The sequence below is a fragment of the Mandrillus leucophaeus genome, unplaced genomic scaffold (assembly GCF_000951045.1).
Source record: "Mandrillus leucophaeus isolate KB7577 unplaced genomic scaffold, Mleu.le_1.0 Scaffold10, whole genome shotgun sequence".
Taxonomy (NCBI): domain Eukaryota; kingdom Metazoa; phylum Chordata; class Mammalia; order Primates; family Cercopithecidae; genus Mandrillus; species Mandrillus leucophaeus.
The window spans coordinates 3,141,361-3,155,034 of record NW_012098098.1 but is presented as its reverse complement, the minus strand read 5'-3'; positions in this window follow the sequence as shown (position 1 = coordinate 3,155,034).

The following is a 13,674-nucleotide window of genomic DNA, read 5'->3' as shown; positions in this document are numbered from 1 at the left end:
AAAACCCAGCCAGGCGCGGTGGCGGGCACCTGTAGTCCCAGCTACTCGGGAGGCTGAGGCAGGAGAATGGCGTGAACCCGGGAGGCGGGGCTTGCAGTGAGCTGAGATCCGGCCACTGTACTCCAGCCCGGGCGGCAGAGCGAGACTCCGTCTCAAAAAAAAAAAAAGAAATTACATGAGGTGCTGTTTATGCCCGCTTACAGCATTCCCCTGCAGAAGCCATTCAGTCAGGGACTTTGACAGTAAATCAGAATTAAAGACTTGGAAAAAGAGACTCAGTTTCCCACCCCTGATGGTTCCCAAGTGGAGAGGGAAACAGGATATCCCGCTTCATGTGGCAACTGGCACACACGGTCTGTTATTATTGGCACCAGCTCCCCTAGGAATCTCTTGTGCATCGAATCCTCTATTGGTGTCTGCTTCTTGGAGGACCTGAATGAGCACATGAGCACACCTGTCTAATATGCCTGACGTAACCTGGGTGATGCTTCCGACATCTCTGCAGCCACTGTCTGGGTTGGCTGTGACCGTGGTCTTAGAACCAATGTTCAAAAGCATGCTGTTTGGGTAGTACTTTGAAGTCGTTTGATTGATTGATTGAGACAGGGTTTCACTCTGTCATCCAGGCTAGAGTGCAGTGGCACGATCTCGTCTCACTGCAACCTCCACCTACCAGATTCAAGAGATTCTCCTGCCTCGGCCTCCCAAGTAGCTGGGCCACTTTGAAGTCTTGTAATTCTACTGGAAACTTCAGAAAATATATGTTCAAAGGTATTCCTACCAGGAGAGCCCCTGGCGAAACTGTAGACCGAAGAGCCTGCTGGAGTGGCCAAGGCGCCCTCTGGGAAAAGGACGTTTCACAATGACTCGCTGTCATAAAGCACAAACCCAAAACCAGAAGCAGCTACAAAGCAGCTTCTTCTATACCTCAGCACATTCTTCCTCATCCTTGTGACTGGAGTTTTCTAGAATCCACCAGCAACGTTTTCATTCATCTTCTGGTTTTGATGTGCTGTTCTGCACCTTTGAAAGAGGAAACGGTCAGGAAACCTCAGAGCAGGGTTTTGTTTGTTTGTTTGCATCTGTTTTCTTTAATTTTTTTTTTTGAGACAGAGTCTCACTCTGTCACCCAGGCTAGAGTGCAATGGTGCGATCTCAGTTCACTGCAACCTCCGCCTCCAGGGTTCAAGTGATTCCCCTGCCTCAGCCTCTCAAGTAACTGGGATCACAGGAGCCTATCACCATGCCCGACTAATTTTTTGTATTTTTAGTAGAGACAGGGATTCACCGTGTTAGCCAGGATGGTCTGGATCTCCTGATCTCGTCATCCGCCCGCCTCAGCCTCCCAAAGTGCTGGGATTACAGGCGTGAGCCACTGCGCCCGGCCTCTTTAATCTTTAGGAATAAAAATGGTGGCAGCTCTCCCTCAAAACGCTCCCTGCCGATGGATGGGTGAAGCTCTCTGTTCTCTGGAAGGAGCACAGACCACAGGGAAAGGGAAATAAAGAAAAGCAGCTGGAGGGTTGCAAATCCAGACCTCCGTGGAGCTCGGGGAAGGCAGGGGAACCTTGCTGCGGGGTTCTGGTGATTGCTGTTGACTGTGCTTGCCAAGGCCCTGGGCTCTGAGCTACACCCTCCCCCTGCGTGGTCACATTGAACCCTCAGGGACGTGGTGTGATGTCCCCATCTTACATACGAGCCAACAGACACTCACGCAGCTGATGCTGCTTCCAGGAAATGGGGTGGTCAAGGCCCTTAACTGTCACCCCGAAGGATCCCACTGTGTCCACAGCCCCAGATCTCTGACCTCAAGGGCTCACCAGCCAGCAAGAAGATGGGCCCCAAGCACCGAGGCCAGCGGAAACCAGTCACTCCCAGGCACGGCCAGGTGCTGCTGCGGCCACAGCCTCCGCTCCAACATGCACTCACTCTGTGGTCCTGGACAGCTGACTTCCCCTCTCTGGCCCTCAATCTCCTCATATGCAAAGTGGGGTTCTAGGTGCTAGACGGTGGGGTGGATAAAAACAGGGGCTTCAGAGCCAGACCACCAGGGCTCAAATCCGGGCTCTGATGCTTCTCACTGAATGAACCTTGACCGGGTTACTCAACCTGTCTGTGCCTCAGTTTTAGCACCTGCAAAATAGGTATAAGAGTCCCCTATGATAGGCTTGTTATGAGGATTCGAGAGTTGCTGGATGCAAGCACTTAATGAGCACCAGCTGTGTTTAACTGCATCTAAAACAAAAGGGGAAGAGAAAGGACCTCCAAACTCCCTGCACATGTGTGAGTGTTAGGAGACCCCTTCCCCAATTCCATTTATACCTTCTTTCTTTCTTTTTATTTTTTTATTTTACTTTATGATCTGGGATACCTGTGCAGAACGTCCCGCTTTGTTACATAGGTATACATGGGCCATGGTGGTTTGCTGCACCTATCAACCCGTCATCTAGGTTTTAAGTCCCACATGCATTACGTATTGGTCCTAATGCTCTCCCTCCCCTTGTTCCCCACCCCTCAATAGGCCCCAATGTGTGATGTTCCCCTCCCTGTGTCCATGTGTTCTCATTCTTCAACTCCCACTTACGAGTGAGAACATGCGGTATTTGGTTTTCTGTTCCTGTGTTAGTTTGCTGAGGATGATGGTTTCCTGCATGTAACTCAGAACCTGGCTTCACTAGAAATGCCACTAGAAACACATCCGGACAGCCAATCTGCAGCTTCTCCATGGCCAGCTTGCACCAGGCCCTGAGCAGCATGACTTAACGAACAAGGTGTCCAGACAGGGGCTTCACCAAGCCCCTTCTCCTTGACTATCCACTTAGGATATGATTTCTTCAATGCCCTCTTTTCTAAACTGCATGAGAAAATGTTAGTGAACTTGAAGACAATAGCAAGAAACATTATCTGAAATAACACGCAGACAGAATAAAGACCGAAAGCAATGGGCCAGGCACAGTGGCTCATGCCTGTAATCCCTTGGGAGGCCACGGTGGGAGGATAGCTTGAGCCTAGGAGTTTGAGACCAGCCTGGGCAACATAGTGAGACCCTGTCTCTACAAAAAATATAAAAATTAGCCAAACATGGTGGTGTGTACCTACAGTCCCAGCTACTTAGAGGGCTGAAGTGGGAGGCTTGAGCCTGGGAGGTTGGTGCTGCAGTGAGCCATAGCTATGGCACTGTACTCCAACCTGAGCAACAGAGTGAGACCTTGTCTTAAAAAAAAAAAAAAAGGCTGAAAAACATAAGCAGATCGTTTGTGAGGTGTGGGACATCAAGCACCCTAACATATGTGTCATTAGAGGCCCTTAGGATGGGGAGGAGGGTACAGAAAAAAAAAAATGCTTAAAGAAATGTCTAAAAAATACCTAAATTTAATGAAAACTCAGCCCCCACAGATCTAAGAAGCTCCACAAATATCAGCACAAGAAATGAAAAAAACCACAAGGCCATCATAATCAAATTACTCAAAACCAGTGATCAAGGTGAAATCTTAAAGGCAACCAGAGGGCGGTAAAATATTAGGTAAAGAGGAACAAAGATAAGAAGGAAAGACTTCTTATGCTATATGTGAAGCAGTATAAGAACATTTGAGAGTGAGCTGTGATAAGTTAGATATGCGTACAACAAACCGCCAGAGTAACACAGCAGAGTTAGAGCTAATAAGCCAGCAATGGAGATAAGTGTACCATTAAAATAATATTCCATCTAAAAGAAGGCAGAAAAAGGAACAAAGAACAGTAGAGACAAATAGAAAATATCTTCCAGATTGGTAGACTGAAACTCAACCATGTCAACAATCACATTAAAATAAATGACCTAAACACTGAAAAAGCAGATACTATGAGACTGAATAAAAATGCAAGACGGAGCTTTAGTCTGACTATCAGAAACTCACTTCAAATAGGTTATACACAAATAGGTTAAAAGTGCTACAGGCGGGTGGGAAGGGCCAGGAGAGACACAGTGTTAGGCTAACACCACAGACAGCAGAGGTGGCCGTATGGATATCTGACAAACTAGATTTTATAGCAAGAATATGACCAGGGAGAAAGGGCCATTTCATAAAGATTAAGGGGTCAATTCATTAAGAGGACACACAAGCCTATATGTTATCCACCTAATAACAAAACTTTGAAATACGTGATTGAACTGCGAAGAAAATAGGCACTTTCACAACTATTGTCAGAGAGTTCAGCACCCCTCTCTCAGTAATTGACAGAATAACAAAAATAAGCAAGGATATAGAAGACCTAAACACCACTATCCAACCAGCAAACACTCCATCCAACAACAGCATAACACACATTCTTTGAAAGTGCATGCAGAATGTTTACCAAAGTAAACAATATTTGGGTCATGAAACAAGTTTTAATAAACTCAAAATAATTTAAGTCATATGATGTATTTTCTTTGACCACACGAAATTAAAATGACTAATAACAAAATGATCTCTAGAAAAATCTAAGATTTAGAATGCAATTGACACACTTCTAAAAAACATATGCGTCAAATGAAAAATGAAAATAGGAGTTAGAAAGTATGTTAAATGGAATGAAAATGAAAACACAGTGTATCATAATCTGAGTAATGATACTGACGCACAACTTCAAGGGAAATGTAGAGCATCCAACCCATCTAATAAAAAGAAAAAATGCCGAAATGAATGACCTGATTTCCACCTAAGAAACCAGAACAAGAAGTGTGGGGTAAAACCAACACAAGCAAAAGAAGGGAAATCATGAAGATAAGATCAGAAATGAAAGAAATAGAAACTAGAAGACAATACCAAAATCAAATAAACCAAAACTGGTTCTTTGATAGATCAATAATATTAATAAACCTCTAACCAAACTAACAAGGAAAAAAAAAGAGAAGATACAAATTACCAAAGTTAGAAATGAAAGAGGTAACATTAACATAAATTCTACAGATGGTAGAAGTATAAGTGAAAATTATAAACAATTTCAATAAATTTGACACTTTAAGTGAACTTGACAAATTTCTTGAAAAACACAAAGTTCACTCAAAGAAAAAATCTGAATATCCATACATTTATTAAAGACAGGCTTTTTGCAGTAAAAACCCTTCCCAGAATGAGAGCATCAGATTCAAATGGATTCACTTATCAATTCTACTAAACATTTAAGGAAGAAATAACGTCAATTCTTCACAAATTACATCATAGCAATTGAAGAGGAGGGAATATTTTCCTACTCATTTTATGAGACCGGTATTACTTTAATACCAAAACTATTTCTTTTCTTGTAATGTCTTGTAAATGTCTTGTAAAGACCTGCCTGACCAACTTAGTGAGACCCCGTTTCTACTAAAAAATAGAAAAAGATATTACAAGAAAACAACAGACCAGTATCATTCACAAACACAGATCAAAAGTTTTTAACAAAGTTTTAGCAAATTAAGCCCAATAATATAAAAACACTGGAAAACCCCAACAATATATAAAAGGAATAAGACAATATTATGAAGCAGAGGCTATTGCAAGAATATAAGGTTGGTTTAACATACAAAAGTCAACAGCTAATTTACCATATTAACAGACTATAAAAGAAATATCATATGATCATCTCAATAGATGCAGCAAAAGCATTTAACAAAATCTGACATCCATTTCTTATTTTTAAAACTCTTAACAAATTTGAAATAGAAAGAAACTTCCTCAACTTGATAAGGGCATTTAAGATAACATTACCCTAAGTAGGGAAAGATGAAATACTTTGTCCTAAGGTGTGGAAAAAGGGAAGGAGGTCCACTCTCACTACTTCTATTCAACATTTTACTAAACATTCTTCTAATTTGTGCAATAAGGGAATAAAAAGAAATAAAAGGCTTCTGTATGAGAAAAGATGACATGATGACATGATGCTTCATGTCAAAAATCTAGTAAAATCTACAACAAAGCTAGTAGAACTAACATGTGAATTTAGCAAGATTGCAAGTTACAAGACCAATATAAAAAAATCAATTATATTTGTACATACTAGCAAAATCCAAAATTGAAATTTAAAACAATACCATTGACAATACTATTCAAAAATATGAAAACCTAGGAACAAATCAGTCAAAAGATGTACAAGCATGTACACTGGAAACTACAAAATATTTCTAGGATAACCTAAATTAATGAAGAGATGGACCATGTTCATGAGTCAGAAGACTCAACACAATCTCAATTAAAATACATGTTTTTTTTTTTAAAAAAAAAAAAAAAGAAATTTACAAGCTGATTTTAAAGTATATGAAAATGCAAAGGACCTTGAATAGCCAAAACAACTCTGGGAAAGAAGATAGCTGGAGGACTTACACCAACTAGTTCCAAAACTAATTACAAAGCTATAGTAATCAAGACAGTGTGGCATAAGTGTAAAGACAGACAAGTACATCAGTGGAACAGAACAGAGTTCAGAAATAGACCCACTTGTATACTGACCAACTGATTATTGACAAGGGTGCAAAGGCAATTCAGTGGAGAAAGGTGGTCTTTTCAACAAATGGTGCTAGAAAACATCTATATCTATATGCAAAAAAAAAAAGAAAAAGAAAAAACTAAATTTAAAATCCATATATTGTATGATATATAAAAATTAACTCCAAATAGATTATATACTTCAATGTAAAACCTGAAACTATAAGATTTCTTTCTTTTTTCTGTTTTTTTGTTTGTTTGTTTTTGAGTCAGGGTCTCACTCTGTTGCCTAGGCTAGAGTGCAATGGTGCAATCGTGGCTCACTGCAGCCTTGAACTCCTTGGCTCTAGCAATCCTCCCACCTCAGTCTCCTAAGTAGCTGGGACTACAGGTATGTGCCACCATACCTGACTATGTTTTTCTATTTTTTGGAAGAAACAGGGCCTCACTATGTTGGTCAGGCTGGTCTCGGACTCCTAGCCTCAAGCAATCCTCTCACATTAGCCTCCCAAAGTGCTGGGGTTACAGGCATGAGCCATCATGACTAGCAAAACTATAAAATTTCTAGGAAAAAACACAGGAGAAATGTTTTGTTACCTTCAGTTCAGTGAAGGTTTCTTACATATGACACCAAAGCATGCCCCATAAAAGAAAAAGCTGACAAACCAAGAACTTCATCAAAATTAATAATTTCTTTCTTTGAAAAACATTGTTAATACCAGAAAAGACAAGCCACAGACTGGGAGAAAACATTTACAAATACCTACCTGATAAAAGGTTTGTATCAAAAATATATACAGAACTCTCAAAACTCAATAATAAGGCCAGGTGCAGTGACTCATGCCTGTAATCCCAGCACTTTGGGAGGCTGAGGCGGGTGGATCACTTGAGACCAAGAGTTCAAGACCAGCCTGGCCAACATAATGAAACCCATCTCTACTAAAAACACACAAAAAGTAGCTGGGTGTGGTGGCGTGCACCTGTAGTCCCAGCTACTTGGCAGGCTGAGGCAGGAGAATCACCTGAACCTGGGAGGTAGAGGTTGTAGTGAGCCGAGATCACGCCACTGCACTCCAGGCTGGGTGACAGAGCGAGACTCTCTTTCAAAAACAAACAAAAAACTCAATAATATGAGAATAATCCAATTTTTGTAAATGGGTAAAAAGAGTTAAATCAACACTTTACCAAAGAAGATACATGGAAATCAAAGAAGCTTGTGAAAGAAGCTCAATATCATAGTTATTAGGGAAATGCAGGGTAAACCACAATGTCTAAAATGCCGTGTTAAAAAAAAAGTCTACAATTTAAAGGACTGGCCATACCAAGTATTGACAAGGATGTGGAGAAACAGGAGCCCACATACCCTGAATATAAAATGGGAATATAAAATGGTACAATCACTTCGAAAAACAGTTTGGAAGTTTCTCAAAAAGTTAAACATGCACCTACCATATGACCCAGTCATCCCCCTCCTAGGCATTTACTTAAGAGAAATGAATACATATGTATTAGTTTTCTATTGCTGCCGTAATGAATTACCACACACTTCGCAGCTGAAACAGCACCTACTGATTATCTCAGTGTGCTTGAGTCTCAAGACCAGGCAGGCCTGGTGGGGTTCTTGGCTCAGGGTCTCACAAGGCCAAAGTCAAGGTGTCAGCAGGGCTGTGTCCTTCTCTGGAGGCCCTGGGGAAGAATCCACTTCAAGCTTGTTCAGGTTGTTGGCAGAGTTCGGTTCCTGGGACTCTCGGTCTGGGGTCTCCATTCCCTAGGTGGCTGTCAGTTCCTTATGTTGGCCTCATCCCCTATCACATTGTTCCCTCCATCTTCAACCCAGCAGTGACACACGGAGTCCTTCTCTGACCTTCTGCCTCCTCTCTCTCACTTTCTGCCTCCTCTGTCTCCAGCCAGAGAAACTTCTCTGCCTTTAAAGACTTGTGTGATTAGATCGGGCCCACCCAAAGAACCCAGGCCATAATCCCCTATCGTAAAGTCCCTCACCCTAGTTATATGAATTCTTTTTGCCATATAATGTAGCATATCCACAGGTCCTAGAGATAAGAGCACAAACATCCCGGAGGGAGGAGAGGTAGGGCATTCTGCCTACCACAGCACACGCTATTCCTGAAAACGCTTGTACACAGACGTTCAGAGCAGCTCTGTTTGTAATCACCAAAACCCAGAAACAACACTAAAAGTAAGTGGATAAAGAAATTGTGGTATGTGCATGATACTACTCAGCAAGAAATAGAATGAACAATTGATTCATGCTATGTCTTAGTCAGTTCCTGCTGCAATAACCACGGATTTTAAACTGGGTGACCTATAAATAACAGAAATTTATTGCTCACAGTTCTGGAGACTGGGAAGTCCAAGATTAAGGCACCAACGGATTCAGTGTCTGGGGAGGGCTTGCTCTCGGCTTTGCAGATGGCACCTCTCGCTTTGTCCTCACATGGCAGAAGGAACCGCAAAGGGACTAACTCACGCCCTGAAGCCCGCCTATCCGGGCACAAATTCAATCCCCCAGGGTGGAGCCCTCCTGACTGATCACCTCCCAAGGCCCCACTTCTTAGTACCATCACCTTGGAGGTTAAGTTCCAACGTGTGAATTTTGGGGGAGATACATTTGGACCACAGCACACTGCAACACAGACGAATTGTGTTCAGTAAGAGAAGCCAGACACCTCCCCACCCCAGCACCATCACCACCAAAAAAAAATACAAACTATGTATTTCCATTTTTATAGAATTCTAGAAAAAGCAAACTGACACACAGTGACAGAAAGCAGACCCGTGATTGCCGGGGCTGAAGGTGGAGTGCAACAAGGAAGAGCAGGTGGGGGGATAAAAGCCAGGCCTGAGTGAACTTTTGGGATAATGAGTCTGTTCCTTGTCTTGAGTGTGTCGACGATTTCAAGGATACACGTGTATATAGAGCATATCAAATTGCACACTTTAAATATGTATGGCTCATCATATGTCAATTACACCTCAATAAAACTGGTATCGAAAGGCAGTTCTCTAAAATGGGGTAAATATTTCATCAAAAGAGTGAGAGAAGGCACAAATATAGCAAACGTCAAGTTGTTGAAGTGAGATAGTAGCTGTACAGGTGATCCTTGTACTAATCTTTCAACTTCTCCAAATACTTGAAAATTTTCACGATAAAAAAAGCTAAAGTGAAAGAACATACGCTTGGGAGTCAAAACTCCAAGAGACGAAATGTGATTCTGGCATATCCCAGCTGTGTGAACTTGGGCGAGTGGCATCTCCCGTGTGAAATGTCCTGATCATCACATGAAGCTCTTTGGATTGCAAGCATTAAACTGGATTAATGCATGGAGCTGGCTTAGCAGGAACTTGGGGTGTGGTGAACACTCCACAGAGGTCACCTTCATTATTAAGTTCACCTTCCTTATCTGAGAGGCACAGAGACTGTGAATCAGCAAGGCTAAGACCTAACGAAGGTTACACAGCTAGTACCAGGTCTCTCTCCCCATGTAAAACTACCATTAGGGGACACTCAGTGGCTCCCACATGTTTTAGAACCCTGAAGTAAATAGGTTATGCAAAGAGTGGTCACGCCATCATACCTAGGATGAGGCCCTCACTCTGGCCAACAAAGGAAGCCAGACCTAGCACCCAGACATATTTTTAACAGGGTGTAAATGTGCGTTTTGCATATTTTATGTTTTTCATAGTTCAAGGCAGGGGCCCCAACCAAAATTAGGTATTTAAAAATGTGTTTAGACAGGTAAAAGAGAAGCCATGCCTTCAGGGCCACCCGGAGATTTCATGGCTGAGCTGGGACTTGAATCTACTCCCATCGGTTTCCTTCCTCCCTCCCTCCTTCCATCCCTCCTTTCTTCCCCCACTCTCCCTCCCTCTCCTACCTCCATCCTCTCTCCTTCCTTCCTCCTTCCCTCCATCCCTCTTTCCTTCCTCTCTTACTCTGTCTTTCTTCCTTCCGACATTTACTGAACACATCATCCGCTAGACATTCACGGCAGTGGAAAGACAGTATCTCCGCTCTCTTGGGCAGGAGAGCCACTTGGGGGACACCAGTACCCTTTTACTGCATTTTCAAATCAAGACATAATCTATCTGCCATACCATTTGCCATTTTAAAGTCACAATTCAACAGTTATTAACATCGTCACAATGGTGTGGAGCTATCACAAACTCCTTCTGTTGCCGGGATTTGCCACTCCTGATTTTACAACCTTGGCAAATGATGCCACTGCTCAGTGCCTCAGTTTCCCCACAGGCAAAATGGAGAACGCCACCCCTACTCTGCTGGTTATCACAGCGCTAACTCGAGGATGCACTGACAGGCATGCAGTGGCATCCCAAGCGGCAGCTGCCGTCCTTACTTACGTGATTAGTCTTGGGCCTCGTGTGGGCTTAGGGAGCCGAACATTCCAGAAACCACCTTCCAGAAACTTACAGCCTCATAGAGGAACTCACTATGAATTGCAAGAGAGAGAAAAAGCAGAAAGAACAGCTTCCCTGGGAGTTGTTCTCACAGGGACAGTGCGTGTTCGGACCTGAGCATTCTGATGGTACCGCCGCTGTAACACCTGACTCCAGAGCCACGTGCTAGCACCCCACGCTGGCCTTTCCCCCACGCTCTGTGTTTCCAAATTCTAAAGAAAGGTGTTTATGAGACCGAGGGAGTGGGCATTTCGCCTACTGGGCAGGAAATTGAAAACAGCTGCTATTGTTTCCATTTCGCAGGGCAAGGATTTTCATTTTTCATTCCAAATCCTGGCCCTTCCTCTTTCGCCTCTGAAGAAGTGACACTGGGGTGGTGCTCGTTCCACCAGGATCCCAACATGAGCCACTGCCGGGGGCTGGGTGCCACAGGCTGACCCCCAGAACGCACTCAGCGTCTCCAAACCTCAGTGCCTGAGACCGATGCTCCAACGCCCAGCCTGGTGCTAGGGTCTAGTACCAACTGGCTCCACCTGTCTGGCCCCTACCACAGACTTTCTGCTCCAGACTCACTGGCTGGACTGTGGTCTCACATTGTCTTTTTCTATCTCTGTACCCAGACACTCATCCAGCACCCAGCGGGTCCTCTTAAATGCCTATGGAGTGAAATAAATAGACCAGTCTTCCATGGCTTCCATTTGTGAAACCCTGCACAGAATAAAACCCAAAAGCGACTGTACCCGCATGTGTTCTCAATAAGCCACAAGTAGAAACAACATGACAAAAACTTAGTCCCCAAAGACAAACTGGAACTGACTCTCTAGTCTTCTCAAAATGAATAGCCCCAAGCAAAACTGGAACGGCAGAATATCCTCCCAGCCTGGGCCAGTATTTCAGTTTGACTCTTGGCTGTATTAGAATGGATGCAACGTCTCCAACCAAAACCAGATGTACTTTCTGCTTCCTCTAGAGCAAGCTTCTGACTCAGGTCCAGCGGAGATGGGATCACCATATTCCAGGACTCCAGGTAAGTCCAGCGTCAAGACCCTGGAAGATGTGGGAGGCTGTTTGCGTACAGGGGATGGGACAGGCCCCAGCATGTGTCTTTCCATGAATGAGAAGCGATACCCCTCTTAGCAGCTGGCACCTGGATCTCCGCTTGTACCTGGTTCCGCTGTGCGCACACACACCTGCTGGGTCTCGGTTTCTCACCTGACAGGATCCACAGAGCACCACACTCCCTTCTTGGGAGGAAAGTCCAGCCCCTGCTGAAGGCCTCTCACACAGAATCGCAGAGTGTAAGAAAGCACTCTCTGATTTAGATCTTTGCTGCCCCAGGCATTTGCAGCCTCTGATAGCAATGACAAGGGACATTTTGTGACAAACACTGGCATTTTCATTCTGTGACCTCAATTCAAAAGGTCAGAAATGTGCCCTGACCATTCCCTGGAGAGTTTGTTGCAGGTTGGGCATCCTTGAAATTATTCTGCTGGACCCAGACAGACCTGGCTGTAAACCAGCCCCGCCTCTGCCTCCTGTGTGATGCGGAGCACAGGCCGTAGCCTCTCTGAGTCCAGTCCCGGTCCTGGCTCTGCCACTTGTTAAGCACAGGACCTCGGACAAGTGTGTTTCTCCACGTTCAATGTCCACATGTCAACAGACAGTCATCGCTATTTCTTTTCTTTCTTTTTTTTTGAGACGGAGTTTTGCTCTTGTTGCCCAGGCTGGAATGCAATGGCGCCATCTCGGCTCACCGCAATCTCCGCCTCCCAGGTTCAAGCGATTCTCCTACCTCAGCCTCCTGAGTAGCTGGGATTACAGGCATGCGCCACCACGCCCGGCTACTTTTTTTTGTATTTTTAGTAGAGACGGGGTTTCTCCATGTTGGTCAGGCTGGTCTCAAACTCCTGACCTCAGGTGATCCATCACCCTTGGCCTCCCAAAGTGCTGGGATTACAGGCGTGAGTCACCGCGCCCAGCTAACTCATTGTTATTTCAACTCTGACTGGTCGTGAGGATCACATGGGAGTTCATTTCAGTCCTCGGCCCAGGGGCTGGCACACCGGAAGCAGGCAGTCAGCGCAGGCTGTTACTACAATCCCACAGGGCCACGTTGAGACAGTGGGCAGCAGGTGTTAGGAACGTGGCCTTTGAAACCAGCAGTGCTGGGGCGAAGCGTGGTTCTTCCACTTGCTCACTGTGTGGGAAGCAGGGGGTTTGCGCCTCCCAAGCTAGCCCTTACTTTCCTCCTCTGTAAAATGGGGATAATAACAGCCCCCGTCACACAGGAGCTGGTGCTTTCCTATCGGAAGCAGACAATGTGCTTCACATTTTCGTGCAACGCCTGGTGCCGGAACTTTGTTCTTCACCCATCTGCGCTACCCATCACAGAACCCACTCCAAACAGCGACTCCTGTGTGTGTGTCCTCAAGCTTTAAGGAGTAACCAAGTCTCCCCGACCACGTTCTGAAAGTGCATTCGTCTTTCTTTTATGAGCTGCCCTCCTGCAGGGAGGCTTTGAAGCCAGCTTCTTGTGCAAGAGCGGCTATAGGTAAATGGTTAAACGACCGAAAGCAATCAGGCCCAGAATCATTCAAGAAATGGGGCCGGATGCGGTGGCTCACGCCTGTAATCCTAGCACTTTGGGAGGCCGAGGTGGGTGGATCACCTGAGGTCAGGAGTTCGAGACCAACCTGACCAACAAACACAGTGAAACTTCATCTCTACTAAGAATACAAAAACTACCTGGGTGTGGTGGCGCGCCTGTAGTCCCAGCTACTTGGGAAGCTGAGGAGGGAGAATCACTCGAACC